The sequence below is a fragment of the Pan troglodytes genome, chromosome 2, assembly GCF_028858775.2.
Source record: "Pan troglodytes isolate AG18354 chromosome 2, NHGRI_mPanTro3-v2.0_pri, whole genome shotgun sequence".
Taxonomy (NCBI): Eukaryota; Metazoa; Chordata; class Mammalia; order Primates; family Hominidae; genus Pan; species Pan troglodytes.
The window spans coordinates 131,805,945-131,821,354 of record NC_086015.1 but is presented as its reverse complement, the minus strand read 5'-3'; the positions used below and the strand labels follow the sequence as shown (position 1 = coordinate 131,821,354).

Sequence of the window (15,410 nt, the reverse complement as noted above, 5' to 3'; positions counted from 1 at the left end):
GCAGGGGTCCTTGATTGAATCATGATTCCAAAAAAAGTGACACTTGTGAGATAATTGGAAATTTGAATACTGACCAGGTTAGTTAGCTAGGGCAAAGTACCATAAACTGAGTGGCTTAGAATAACAAAAACTTATTTTCTCCCCGTTCTGGGGCTAGAAGTTAGATATCAGCTGTTGGCAGGGCCACGCTTCCTGGAAAGGCGCTTGGGAAGGTCCCTCCTTGCCTCCCCCAGCTTCTGGTGGCCACAGACTTTCCCTAGCGTGTGGCAGCATCGTTTCTCATGTGGCGTTCTCCCTGTGTCACTTTGCTAGTCTTCCCTCTGTGCGTGTCTGTTTCTGTCTAAATTTCCCTTTTTGATAAGGACACTAATCATGTTGCATCAGGGCCCACCCTAATGACCTCATTTAAGCTTGGTTACCTCTGTATGGACCCTTTCTCCAAATAAGGTCACATTCTGAGGTCCGGGGAGTGGGACTGCAGCATAGCTTTCTGTTGGGGGGTGGAGACACAACTTAACCCATTACACTAGATTTCTGAGACTGTCAAGGAGATGGCACTAATTTTCTAAGGTGTCATAATGGTATTATGGTTATGTTTAAAAAGTTTCTTTTTTCTTTTAGATAAACATCCAAAAGACTTACAAATGAAATGTTATGATATATACAGTTTGCTGTAGAATGATACGGGGGCGGCAAATGTGCAGCAGTAATAGACGAAGTGACCCTGGCTCGTGTCCATAATTGTTGAACCCAGGGGAACCTGGGTATATGGGGTCAGTATATTATTCTGTTTACTTTCATAAAAGTTTGATGTTTTTTATAATAAAGGTAAAACAAAAAGAAAAAAACGAATAGCAAGCAACAAAAACAAGAAACTTTCCACAGAGCTGACTCGGCCCCTCCCTTGACCCTCCTTGTACTCCCGGAGAGGGTCCCCACGGGCCTCCCCTTTGCACAGCAGCCTGGCTGGGGCTTCCCTCCTAAGTCCCCCACCCCCAGGCTTCCTTGTGCCCAGAAACTTCCCCTGAGCCCCGTTGCCACCAGGGCTCCCTCCACGTGGTGTCCCTGCTCCCAGCCCGCTCTCGCCTGCACAGGAAGAGCCAGTGCAGTCTTTGCCCTCATGGGGGCAGCCACCACTCAGGGAAGAGATGCCCGGCCCTGGCACAGCTGCAGGCTGGAGCTCCGCCCCAGTGGGTACTGCTGTGAGCCAGTCTGCTACATCCTCGTCTTCGGCCGGCCTGATGGCCTTTGAAAGGACAGTGGCTGGGATGTGCTTCTCTTGAGAAGGAAAATTCAGCCTGACTCCACTTGGGTCAGCTCTCCTCGCCTGGCTCTTTGAGGGGCTCTGGGCCAGGCCTCAAAGGCACGGCATTAAGGCCCAAAGATCCCCTGGGAGGAAGGCCCCATCAGCAGAGGGAAGGAGGCTACTAGTGAGTGCCCCCTAAGAACTCCTGTGATCTCTGTCCCAGGGCCCTTCCCCTCCAGGGGGAGAGAGCCTTCTAGAACCATAAACAATGACGACAAGACAAACAGCCTTGTGACCAATGATGGGAGCTTGCAAGTGTTTACACTGCGTAGATCAACACCTTTAAGAAAAAAACTTAACAATGAAGCAACTCTTAGGCAAAATGTCCCCTGACCTCTTTCGCGTCACACACGGCATCTCCCAGGCCTTTCTCCAAGGGCATCTTCCGAGGCTGACCCCTTCCCCACCATGATCCCACAGGGCTGGAAGGGTGGAAGGGAGGAAGTGCAGGGAAAAAGGATGTAGCAAGGGTCTCATGCACTCTATCCATCCATGTGAATATCCCTGTCCTCTATAAATAGGAAACCATCCAGGCAGATGTTTTTTTTCTGCAAGTGTAGACTGCGAACTGCATGCTGCGGCCTGAAGAATCCCACCAGCTAGTGACGCCCCAAGCACACCCTGTTCTCCCACCAGGGGTTTCCACCCTGTCTACACCCTGGAATCTCAGAGAGTTTCCAAATGCCCCTCCCCAGATGGAGGAGATCAGAACCACTTTCTAGTTTCCCCAAGTGATGGCAAGGTGCAGCTAGGGTAGGCGATCAGGAAGGTCTCTGTCCAGCATGAGATGAGGTGCCCGAAGGCGATGGAAGGCAGGTGCCAAGGCACATTTCTGGTGGATGGAGACTAGTAATAAGATGACAGGGACAATGTTGGGGTAAAGGGTCTCGGATTGGGGGAGGATGAAACCAGGGTGGAGAACTTGAATAACGGATGACATTCAAAAAGCACCCACTCTGCAGGGGCCTCTTTCAGGCTGCTCTTTTTTGGCGTGACTTTGGCTCCACAATGACCCAGGCGGAAGAGCCACAGGGATGCCGAGGCCACTGCAACCTGCAAGGTGGGCGTTTCCAGGCAGAGGAGGCAAGAACAGTTGGTGGGTGGGCCAAGAAGGACCTTGCATCCTGTCTCAGCGTCTGTGGACTTTGCCTTATTTGTGAATTTTAAGCAGCATCAGATTTGTGCTTTAGAAAAATTGCTGCCATCTGAAGCGGGGATGGGTTGGGGAGAGACTGGAGTCAGGAAAACCAAGTGAGGAGGCTGTTGCCTTGTTGGGAAATAACACCACCATGCACTGCAGCAGGGGCTGGAGGTTTGGCGGGGAGTGGCTAAGGTGGGGAGTGTGGGTGGGATGCAGAGATGGGGAGATCTCCCTTTCCCGGAAGGCATCTGGATGTTCCCAGAGTTCCCCACAGCTCTACAGCTCTGGCAAAGAAGGTCAGCCCCTTTTTCTAAGACGGTCCTCACTCCCAGCCTCTTTCTTCAAGGCTCGGTGCCTCCATGCTCCTTGCCACCATTCATGCTGGTGGAGGAGGCTGCTTGTGGGTTGCTGTGAATATCTCAACTCTTCCTAGGGGAGGTGAGAAGCCTCCTGCACACAGGCTATGTTGCCGCCACTCTGTGTCACCAGAAACCACATCAGAAAATTCCCAAGATTTGATCAACATCAAATTGATGACACTTTGACCTGCAATCTGCCTTGGTATGTAAATATAGCTGTTCTTTCAGATTAGACGTCGACAGGCTTCTATTTCTCCTGCACAATCAAATTGGTTTGATTTGCTGTTTCAGAAACCATGTTCTTTACACTTGATCCCCACACATCTAGTAATCCCTGTGCTTAAGTGAGAATGCAAGAGTCCGGAGACACGAGTAAAGCCCAAATGGCCAGAGCCAGGATTCCTCTTAGGGAGGGAACCCCCATTACTCAAGAAAACACCTTCTTGAAGTATGCTGGAAGGGGACGAGTTGTGGTTTGGAAGGAGACGGGAAAACAGAGCTAACTGTCATATGAAGAAATAAGCTATGATTTGATGGCCGGGCCCGGTGGCTCACGCCTGTAATCCCAGCTGCTTGGGAGGCTGAAGCAGGCGGATCGCTTGAGCCCAGGAGTTCGAGACCAGCCTGGGCAACAGGGCAAAACCCCATCTCTACTAAAAAATGCAAAAATTAGCCGGGCGTGGTGGTGCATGCCTGTAATCCCAACTGCTCAGGACGCTGAGGCAGGAGTATTGCTTGAGCCCGGGAGGCGGAGGTTGCAGTGAGCTGAGATTGCGCCACTGAACTCCAGCCTGGGCAACAGAGTAAGACTCTGTCTTTAAAAAAAAAAAAAAGTAAGAAAGAAAGAAAAAAGAAAGAAGCTGTGATTTGGGAGGGCAGAGAGCTGAAGAGAGGGGGAGGGGTGGGAGGAAGGGGGCGCCAGGCCACGGAAAAGGGAGCCACAAACGAATCTTGGTGATGGGGTTATTGCTGGGCTCCTAATTGCTTTTGTGAAGGGATAATAAAAACTTAGAACACCAATTCACTCTGCCAAAAGAAAAAAAATTAAGCTGAAAGCTGAGTTATGCAAGAAGCTGCCTTTCCTTTTGTTCCTAAGCAGATAGTGACAGATAAAAAGTTAAAGATCTCCACAGGTAGCTCCTCTCCATTCACCTTATCTTATAGTGAGCACCAGGCCAGTTCATTAGTGACTATGTACCCCTACCTGCTTCTTTTCTCTTGCAACATTTGGATTCAGTAATGAGACCACACCTTCCCTCTGTCCCCTCCAGCTGGCTTTTCCTTTTTAAATATTGGAGCCCTCAAAATCATCTTTGGAAAAAGGCATAGACTTGTCTCTTAGGCACACATCCTTAACCCTGGCAAAATAAACTTCTAAATTGATTGAGGCCTACCCCAGATACTCTCTGGTTTACACTTCTATAAATCTCTGTGAGTTAGGGTGTTCCTACTTGATGAAGGTTTACACTGCTATCATTAAAGTGCCCCAAATCATCAGTAAAATCCACTCAGGTGTCTTAGGTGAGCCATCTTGGGAGCACAGGGTGGATTAAGGAGAAGCAGTGCAGTTCTACCTTCAGGCTGGTGCAGAGATGAAGGACGTGGCAGATGAGTGAGAACGTGGGTCCACATGGAGTCACAGGTGATCAGGAGAAGAGCAGCCACCAGGGCACCAGGAGAAATCTTGGAGAGAGCCCTGGACAGGCCACAGGATGAAGGCTCGGTGGCATGGCCCCACATTGAGCTTCCAAAGTCAGGGCGACCCCGAGGAACGCCTGGGTTTTATATAGATATATACAGAAGCCACCACATACACCTGCCCACCAGGATAAAACTACCCTGTTTCAAGGTACATATTAAATAAACTCAGCTCAAAGATAATTTCTACAGTAGGACTCAGGATTTTTTTTTTTTTTTTTTTTGGTTTTAAGAGACTGACTCAACCCAAACTGACATAAAGAGGGAAAAATAATTTATTGGTTCTTTCATTTAGAAAGTCAGGGGTAGTTGGCTGGGCGCGGTGGCTAATGTCTGTAATCCCAGCACTTTGGGAGGCCAAGGCGGGTGGATCACGAGGTCAGGAGATCGAGACCATCCTGGCTAACACGAAGAAACCCCTTCTCTAATAAAATAAAAAAATTAACCAGGCGTGGTGGCGGGCACTTGTAGTCCCAGCTACTTGGGAGGCTGAGGCAGGAGAATGGCATGAACCCGGGAGGCAGAGCTTGCAGTGAGCAGAGATCGCGTCACTGCACTCCAGCTTGGGCGACAGAGCGAGACTCTGTCTCAAAAAAAAAAAAAAAAAGAAAATCGGGGTAGTTGCAGGCATGGCGGACTTAGGGGCTCATTGGGTCAGCAGGACTCCATGTTTCTCAGATCTAGGCTTCCTTCTGAATTCTTTCCTGTTGGCTCCATTCTCAGGCAGCCTGTCCCCTCCTGGTGGCAGGTGGTGATAATGAAATGCAGAGAATTTTGATGTGTCCAGAGGAAATTAAACCACACACACACACACACACACACACACACACACACACCCACACACAGAGAAATATTCCTGAATAATGCCAACAGAAACTCCTTCCCAGGGTGTAGCCGGAGAGAGTTTCCATGAACAGAAACGGGGTTTGCCTTTGGAGAGAGTTCTCTTGTTTCAAGAGAAGAGAAAAACTGGCAGTAGACCCGAAGCAAGAGGAAATTTAAGCAGGTGGGAGGTCCTTTGGGTCAGAGTCAGCCTGGTCTAAGCCTGGCAGGACAACCTGCTTGCTTCCCAGCCTCCCTTGCAGCTAGGTTGGTCATGTGACCCTGGTCTGGCCAATGAGGCACAAGCAGAAGCCAGCTTGGAGGAATCCAGGCAGAACTTTTGCTGTCCTTGGAAAGCAGGATGGTAGCTGAGGCCTGGGCCAAGCCTTCCCCTCTTGTCCTTGAGCACTTGAGCTGGGTTCACCAATGCTGCTTCTTTCCTCCTGGACCAAAGCCATGCCTCGGAGTCCCAGCTTAGGAAAAGGTTTAGTTCTTGCTAAACCACGCCTATCTATCTATCTATCTATCTATCTATCTATCTACCTATCTATAGAGAGAGATAGAGATGTAGATATATAATAGATATACACAACATATACATATATACACACATCTATGTATGTATTCTTAATTCTTAATTGGTGTGGTTTAGCAAGAACTAAACCTATATATGCAACTCTCTCTCTCATATATATATACATATATGCAACACACACACACATATATATATGCAGAGAGAGAAAGACTTGCTCTGTAGCTCAGGCTGGAGGGCAGTGGTGCTATCATAGCTCACTGCAGCCTTGAACTCCTGGGCTTAAGCAATCCTCTTTTTTTTTGAGATGGAGTTTTGCTCTTGTTGCCCAGGCTGGAGTCCAATGGCATGATCTCGGCTCACTGCAACTTCCGCCTCCGGGGTTCAAGCGATTCTCTTGCCTCAGACTCTCGAGTAGCTGGGATTACAGGCGCCTGCCACCGTGCCCAGCTATTTTTGTATTTTTAGTAGAGACAGGATTTTATCATGTTGGCCAGGCTGGTCTCGAACTCCTGACCTCAGGTGATTCACCTGCCTCGGCCTCCCAAAGTGTTGGGATTACAGGCATGAGCCACCGCACCCGGCCTCAAGCAATCCTCTTGCTCAGCCTCCCAAAGCACTGAGATTACAGGTGTGATCCACCACAGCCAGCCAAGAATATATATATATATATATATATATATATATATATATTCTTCAATTACAAAAGCAATACGTACTCAATGTAAAAAGTTAAAATAATACCGAAGTATGTATAATAAGTGCAGTTCCCTCACCTCCCCTTGTCTCACTAAATCCTGACACTCAGAGGTAGCCACGGTTCATGGTTTTGGGAGAATCCTCCAGACCTTTTTCTGTGCTATATATGTATATCCATGTTTGTGTATATGCGTATATATGTGCCATCCTGCAGCTGTCCCCACTGAAGTCCGTGATGTCCACACACATGAACATATCTAGATCAGCCTCACTCTTTTGTGTGGCTCCAGATGGCCCCATGCTGGGTTCAGTCTTAACTTATTTAGGTATTCCTCTGTGAGTGGACACTGAGGGCATCATTTTTTTCCACGAGAATACTAGTATTTGTAGCTTCATTGTCTTATTTTCCCAAGAAAAAAGAAGCCACTGTGATTGTTCTCATCAATGACATGTAGTGCGTGGCTGCTGTGTACAGGACAGTGTGCTCTACCGAGGGGTGTGGGACAGAACTGGATGGGATGCCCGCTCCTGAGGGCTTGGCTGAGTGGTGGGGAGAAGTATGTCAAAAGGTGAGGTCACCGCCTGAGGACTGAGTGAGGTCGCCTGGGAGGAGGGGCGTGAACCCAGGTGTTTGCTGGGGTGGGCCTCATGGCAGGAGAGGCTTTCGGTGCTGGCTCTGGAACCCTGGGGAGGAGTCTGTGGAGGGAGGGGTGGTGGGGTGGAGGTGCCCTGGGTCAGGGAACAGGGTGGCCAGAGATGCCGAGACAGGAAGAATGAGCAGACCTGGTTCTTCAGGTGTGCCCAGGAAGCACCGTTCTTTCTGACAAAAGTGAAATTAAGGTGCCAGAACTCATTATCTGGCCTTTCTCCACGCTGCGAGGCCCATCCTTGCTTCTGTGGTGTTATTTTCTCTCTCTCTCTCTCTTTTTTTTTTAAAATAAAAATAACTATGAAGGGTTCAAGGCGCCTTTCTTTCACAACGTCTCAGCTCTTAGGTCCCAGCGGTGCATCGGTGGCAAAGAATGTCCCCTGTCACCACGGCTGCTTGCCTTTATTTGAAGTGTCTGGCTGAGCTATCTCCCTGTGACATGCTTCTTTCAGAGCGAATTATTCATCCCCCCGCAGCCCCCACCTCTCCCGGCCCTGGGCTCTGTTCATCCCCGCAGGTGTGAAGACAGGCCCGGCCTTTGTGTGTGAGGAGCCTGCCCCCTCCTTGGCTCCCCTCTTGGATCCCCTCCAGGCCTGTCAAGGCTTTCCTCGCTCCAGGCCCTTGCGGTGTGCGGGGCTGATGTCTACTGTCATCCAGGGAGGGCTGCGCAGCCTCCAGCCTGCCTCTAATCTCCCCCTCCACAAAGGGCAGCCCTGTCACTCAGGGAGGCAGTGGGGGAACCTGGATCCGGGGCCACACAATGAACCATCCACCCTGCCTGAGTAGGAGGAAGCAGCCTAGCAGAGGTGGCTGTTGGGGCAGAGGGCAGGTGGGCAGGGGCCTGGGCAGAGAGAGTGAGAGCTCAGCCATCTTAAGCCACCGAAGTCAGGGAATCAAGCTTATTTTGGTGGAGTACACAAGTGGCATAGGCCAGGTGCAGTGGCTCACATCTGTAATCCCAGCACTTTGGGGGGCTGAGGCAGGAGGATGGCTTGAGGCTAGAAGTTCAAGACTAGCCTGGGCAACATGGCGAGACCCTGTCTCTGCAAAAAATAAAAAAACAAGCTGGATGTGGTGGCGCCCACCTATAGTCCCAGCTACTCAGGAGGCTGAGGTGGGAGGGTCACTTGAGCCCAGGAGGTGGAAGCTGCAGTGAGCTATGATTGCACCTCTGCACTCCAGCCTGGGTGACAGAGCGAGACCCTGTCTCCAGCAAACAAATAAATAAAACAAGTGGCACAGAGCAAGCTGGCCAATCCTGGTAGTGCTGGCTAATGGTTAGTGCAGAGGGGGCAGTCTCGGTGGCTGACTTGGAGCCATCCTACAAAAATGAGGGAGGTACCTATAGAAATAGGGTCAGCTTCCCCATCCTCCACCAGACTCCAGAATTCTTCCTCAGCCTCCTGCATCAGTGGTGATGAAAAACCGATGCAGGGGTGGAGTGAGCAAGCCGAGACCAGCCTGGTGCCCAGGGTCAGGAGCCTGCTCTTTTGAGCCTCAGTCCCCTGTGTGTCCACAGGAAGCACAGTGCCTGCTGCCTGGGGGGGCCTGAAGACACAGGATGGGTCCCCGTGGTGGAGGTGCCCGGGCAGCACCTGCATATAGCAGGTGCTCACTGTTGGTGTTGGCATGGTGGCACAGAGAAGAGGTGGAAAGCAATGTGCCGCCTGCAGACAGGCTTTTGTGACCTACCCCATGTCTAGAAATGTATCTTCTGAGTTACTAACAAGGAAAAATGTGGCCACACAAGGTCCACCTTACTTCAAGGCATGGCAGGCTGGGTAGAGCAGTGCTGCCCCTGGAGATGGCACAGGGTCCCCCCTGCCTGCACCCCTGGGTTCTCCTCCACCTCCTGCCACTCCCCCTTTGTACACCAGCTGGTGACACTCAGTCACAAGCTTTCGTTGGCTCCTGAGACATTTGAGGTTGAGAGCTCTGGGACCTGGAGCAGACTTGGGTTTGCATCCCACCGCTTCATTCGTGACCTGTGTAGTCAACCTTGCTGAGCCTCAGCGTCCTTATCTGTAAAATGGGACTCATGATCTTCACCAAATGAAAACAAGCATACATCACCTGCCCCTGAACCTGGAAGAGAGAGCGGATTCCCAACCAAAGAGAAGATACATTGCTGAGGCTGCCTCGCCATGGCTCACCGCTGACAGCATGGTGTGCACTCCACAGTGCTCAGCTTTCCCCGCGGCTGGGCAGCGTGACCCGGGCAAGCAGGCAGGGCTGCCAGGGCCTTGGCCTCGGCCCAGCATGGAGCGGGCAGGGGCTGTGGCCAAGGGTCTCTGGAGGAGGCCACGTCTCTGCAGAGGAGACCCCTCCTGAAACACCCTCCAAGCTGGAAGCTGGCCCCTCAGAGGGGAAAACAGGTGCCGTGGGCGACTCTGAGCTCCCCACTGTAAATTAATCCACCCGAGCAATTGGGAACAGAAAGTGCTTCCTGTCCCGGCCTGAGACAATGGACAATAAACCCAGCCTGCTGGGCCCCGGCCCCTGACCCCAAGGCTTCAGGAAGAGGCTCCCACACGCACACACCTGCCGTGTGCGAAGCTTGCATTGTTCTGGGCTCATGGCCGAGTAGGGCCCCTTGCTCTCAGGAGCCTCCAGCTCTTTCTGGACCTGAGCCCTGGGAGCCTTCACTCTGCCCAGATGTGCTTCCTGTGGAAGGAGACCCCCAGATGACACAGGTGAGCAAGCGTCCTTGGGTTCGGGTTCATTTGATGCGTATTCTTGAAGCCCCTACCACGCACGGGGTCTGCACACCAGCAGCACAGTACAAAGCCTTTCCAGAAAGGCTGTGGTCTCACACCTAGCACCAGACAGCACACGGGCCTGCCCTTCTCCTCCTAGCACACAGACAGGGCCACATACATCCTGCTGGGGAAGGCCCGGTGGAGGCGGCTCCTTGGAGTGAAAGGCCCTGAAATGCCAGAGGCTCCTGGGATGTGAGGTTCCTTCTGGATTTCTGAGGCTGATAACTGAATACTCTTGACTCGAATAGATGATGAGCTTGTGGAGCATGGTGTGCATGTGCATGCCACCACGAAGTTAGTAATCAATCTTGCTTGCTGGGGCCATGTGTGTGTCCACATTTTGTCTTTTAATTTTTTTTGAGATGGAGTCTTGCTCTGTCACCCAGGCTGGAATGCAGTGGCATGATCTTGGCTCACTGAAACCTCTGCCTCCCGGTTCAAGCAATTCTCCTGCCTCAGCCTCCTGAGTAGCTGGGATTACAGGTATGCACCTCCATGCCCAGCTAATTTTTGTATTTTTAGTAGAGATGGGGTTTCACCATGTTGGCCAGGCGGGTCTTGAACTACTGACCTCACGATCTGCTCACCTCGGTCTCCTAAAGTGCTGGGATTACAGGCGTGAGCCACTGCGCCTGGCCTCTTGTCTTTTAATTTTATTTTGAGTTGGGGTCTCTGCCACTCCGATTGGAGTGCAGTGGTGCTATCATAGCTCACTGCAGCCTCAACCTCCTGGGCTAAAGCAATCCTCCCACCTCAGCCTCCTGAGTAGCTGGGACTACAGGCATGCACTGCCATTCCTGGTTAGGTTTTAAACATTTTTGTAGAGATGGGGTCTTGCTACGTTGCCTGGGCTGGTCTGAAACTCCTGGGCTCAAGTGATCCTCCCACCTCGGCGTCCCAAATTGCTGGGATTACAGGCATGAGCCCCACACCCACCTCAATGTCTTTTAAAGTCATTAAAAGACAATTATTTTGTCTTTTTTTTTTTGAGACAGAGTCTCTCTCTGTCGCCCAGGCTGGAGTGCAGTGGCACGATCTCTGCTCACTGCAAGCTCCACCTCCCGGGTTCACGCCATTCTCCTGCCTCAGCCTCCTGAGTAGCTGGGACTACAGGCACCCGCCACCACAGCCGGCTAATTTTGTTTTTGTATTTTTAGTAGAGATGGGGTTTCACCGTGTTAGCCAGGATGGTCTTGATCTCCTGACCTCATGATCCGCCCGCCTTGGCCTCCCAAAGTGCTGGGATTACAGGCGTGAGCCACTGCACCCGGCCTCATTTTGTCTTTTAATGAATAATGGACTAGCACAGCCTTAGAGAAGGAAAGAGCAGAGGTTCTATGTCCAGTCAGTGGGGAACTGGGAGATTCATTCCGAAAGGCTTTGAGGAGGAACCGGGCCCGGGTCACTCTTTGAAAGGGTGGCTCTCCCATTTTTCCTGCAGAAAATCTGAGCAGTGGGTGAGGCCGAGGGACTGCCTAGAGCCCCAGAGCACGGCAGTGGGCAAGCAGTCGTCCCTGTCCTGGGCATCCCTGTGGCCATGGAGCTCCTGGGTGAGCAGCTGCTCTGAGACAAGTCTGGTGAAGAATACAGCAGGACTCCTGAACATTCTTCTTTAAATGCTTATCTGTGGAAACCAGAACTGCCCTTGGCGCGTGGCTCGTGGACGTGCTGGGCGGCTGGGTGGGGCGGGTGCACGGGTGGAGCCTCAGCTCTGTTTCTTTCTCTGGGTGGTGTCCCCACTGCCGGGCTTCTCCCGCTCTCAGCTCTCTGGGGAGGTCCCCTGTGAAGGGCCTGTCTTTCCTGTCCCCTCCCTCGGATCATTAATGAACCACTCTCTCTCTCTTTTTCCTTTTCAGTGATTGGGCTGTCGGAATCAAAGAGGCCCTCCGGTGACTCAGGCGTTTCCCATTGCCCTATTCTAGCATCCTCTACTCTTAGCACTGAGAGTTTTTCACGTCCTATTTGGAACTGATAGGAAACCCTTTCATTGTTTCGCTACATGGATATTAGCACTGATGAAGGAAGCGCTCCATCAGATAGTCGTCCGCTGCAGTGAGCTGGTTTCCAGCACGAGCCTGCCTAGACTCAGCGTCTCCCGCCTCCAGGGACCCCCAGACTCTCAGCCCCTAGGCACCCTGGGCCAGGGTGGTTGGAAGCTTCTAGGCATTGTGGGGTCTCTGGCACCAGAGACACTCGGGGGTCTGGGGACCGAGTTTGGGCCCTGTACCCACCCACTACCATTTGACATGGTGAGAGAGAGAGAGAGAGATGACGAGCTCAGGCAGGGATGGCTTCTCCAGTGCCCACAATATGCCAGGACTCTGCTATGCCACTGTGGGCCTTTCCTCACCCCTCCCTCCCAGACATCAAGCTCCGGTTTCCAGCTGTGTTCCTTGAAGCCCTCGGGCTCTCTGGTGACAGCCACAGAGCCTCTGAGCAATTTTGCTTTCAGCTATTTTCCATGACCCAGTCCTGGGTAAGGCTTCATTTGAATGAAGGGTTCTGCTGCTAAAAAAAAAAAAAAAAAGTTGGAAAAACCACCTGATCACAACTTTCTAAGGCAGATATTTTGTTTTGCAATGAGATATTTGCAGTGGTTTCGCTAAAGCCTGATCTTCCCACTGGACTGTCGGCCTGTGAGGATGAGGACGTGTCTATCACAGTCAGTATGCCCTGAATGAATGGGTGTCACCCTCCTCCCCCTAGTGAGAGATAAGGACCTCAGGCTCAGAGAGGTTATGTGATTTTCTCAAAGCCACACAGCAAGATTTGGCAGGTGAGCCTTACTTCTCTTCCTGGGCTAGCCTGCGGTCAGGGGCAAGGCTTTTGGATGATAAGAGTGAGGTGCAGTCAGCTCTAGATTGGGGGTGGCAGAGGGAAAAGGAGGGGGGGTTCCCAAAGCACCATTCTGCTTTCTGTGAGAAGGGATTTCCCCTCAACAACTTCTGTCCCATTTTTCAGAGCTAAAGTGACAAGCCACATCCACGTCCCTGGTTAAAGGTGCTCCCCCTGCAGGAAACACATGTGCACTTGGGATGGAGCCCTCTGTGCGGGAGCGGCTTGCTCACCTCTCAGCCAGTGCCAGCTGGGTGGGTCTCTCCCAGCTCTCGAATCCTAACTGCAGCCACCATTTATTCAGCACCTGTTATGCACCAGGCACTTTATGTATCTTATTGCTAACCCTCAAAACAAGCCCTTCCCAACATAAGCGCTTTTGTGCCCAACCCATAGGTCTGAAACTGAGACCCAGAGAGGCTGAATGACATGCTCACAGTCACACAGCAGGCAGTGGCAGGCAGTAGTGAAGTCGGCTCTATGGATTGTATACCTGGGCTCCTCCAGGCCTCTGCGCTGCCCGGCCTGATACCCTAGCAGGTTGGGTATTCAGAGGTGCCTGGGGAGCTTGTTAAAAGTGTAGATTCCAGGCCTCCTTACCCTTAGAGACTGTGACTCAGTATCCGGGGCAGGGCCCAGGCAACTTCATTTTGACAGGCCGTCCCGGTGGCTGCCATGGGCAGGCAGGTTTTAGGAACATCATGGGTGGATGATTCCTGGTCTCCCCAGCCCTCTTGACCTGGCCACAGAGAGCTGCCTTTCCAGCGAGGTCAGCCGAGATGACGCTGTCGGGAGAGCAGTCTTCTCTGTAGTCCCAGGAGGGGACTCCTCGGAGGAAGGATGAGTCTAAGGGTTCCGGTTGTCTTGGCCTGAGACCACCCAAGGTCTTTTAACAGAAAAAAACTTCACCCATTCCCAGTGTTGATTTCATACCTTTATTTTATATATCTATTTTTATTGTGGTGAAATACATATAACAATAAAATTGCTGGGCGTGGTGGCTCACGCTTGTAATCCCAGCACTTTGGGAGGCCGAGGCGGGCGGATCACGAGGTCAGGAGATCCAGACAATCCTGGCCAACATGGTGAAACCCTGTCTCTACTAAAAATACAAAAAAATAGCCGGGTGTGGCTGCACACACCTGTAGTCCCAGCTACTCAGGAGGCTGAGGCAGGAGAATCGGTTGAACCTGGGAGGTGGAGGCAGCAGTGAGCCGAGATCGCACCACTGCACTCGAGCCTGGGCGAAAAAGTGAGACTCCATCTCAAACAAAACAAAACAAAACAAAACAATAAAATTTACCACCATAACCATTTTAAAGTGTAGAGTTCATTGGCATGAGATACAATCATATTGCTGTGCAACACTCACCACTGTTCATCTCCAGAATGTTTTTCATTGTCCCAAACTGAAATTCTGCACCCATTAAACACTAACTCCCCATTCTCCCTCCTCCAGCCCCCGGCAACCACCTTCTACTTCTCTGTGTCTGTGAATGTGACTGCTGGGGATCTCATATGAATAGAATCATGCAGGACTTGACTTTGTGTGCCTGGCTTATTTCACTCAGCATCATGTCCTCCAGGTTCACCGATGTGGCAGCACAGCTCAGAACCTCCTTCCTTTTTAAGGCTGTGTAATAGTCCACTGTGGGACAGGCTGCATTCATTTATCCATTCATCTGTAGATGGACACTTGAGTTTCTCCTACCTTTTGGCTATTGTGACTTTGGCTTATTTTAACATTATATAAAATGAGGCCAGGCATGGTAGCTCCTACCTGTAATCCCAGCACTTTGGGAGGCTGAGATGGGAGGATCGCTTGAGCCTAGGAGGTTGAGGCTGCAGTAAGCTGAGATCAAGCCATTGCACTCCAGCCTGGGCCACAGAGCAAGACTCTGTCTCTAAAAAGTCAGCCAACCAATCAATCAATCGTTCAATCAATCTGTGCTCACCTAAAGCTAAACATTGGTACTGTCTACTTCTACAACAAGATGAAAATGAAAGATAAGTTAAATCCAACCAAAATTACAAGATGAATAAAATTCAAGTGAAAGATATTAGTCTATGCCAATGAATAATGCTGTCTTGCTTGAAACAGGAATGTGGTGCTGATGGGCTCAGTGCAGCTTCCGTGGAATCTGGCACATTCTGTAACCACTGTGACAACTCCCTTTTCCTCCTCCTTTTCTCTGTTTGAACTCCTGCAAAGCCTCAGTGTCTTAAAACACATCCAAGTGCCATTGCCCTTCTCTTGTCATGAATGCGTCCTTTCTATCTGACATCCACCTTTCTTTCCTTAGTATCCTGTGGCCATTAAAGTCGCACCGAATGGCTATCAGGCCATGATCAAACTGAACATTGGGACTGGAATTTTGCAGGTGCAAATAATCATGGAAAATGACTTCCTAAAGTTAAAAACTCTTGGTGAACTAGCAGTCTGGAGACCATGCCCATTGGCCCCAGCTGCAGAGGCGGTGGTCCAACCTCCTCTTCAGGTTGCTTCCACCTGCCTGTGTAGTTCTCTGCTGTCTGAAGTTACTCTCTGGTCGCCCTGGTTATCAGGAGGCTTCAAGGCTGTGCTGGCTGACTGCAGATAGCATCTCAATC

General features: G+C 51.1%; 1 long non-coding RNA gene across 1 annotated transcript; it reads left to right on the top strand.

Moving 5' to 3' along the window:
- The first annotated feature begins 9,144 nt into the window (after positions 1–9,144).
- Positions 9,145–13,752, top strand: LOC737366 (uncharacterized). Its single transcript, XR_679169.3, has 3 exons — positions 9,145–9,899; positions 10,328–10,448; positions 11,407–13,752. It is a non-coding gene; the product is annotated as an uncharacterized LOC737366 (long non-coding RNA).
- The last annotated feature ends 1,658 nt before the right edge of the window (positions 13,753–15,410 follow it).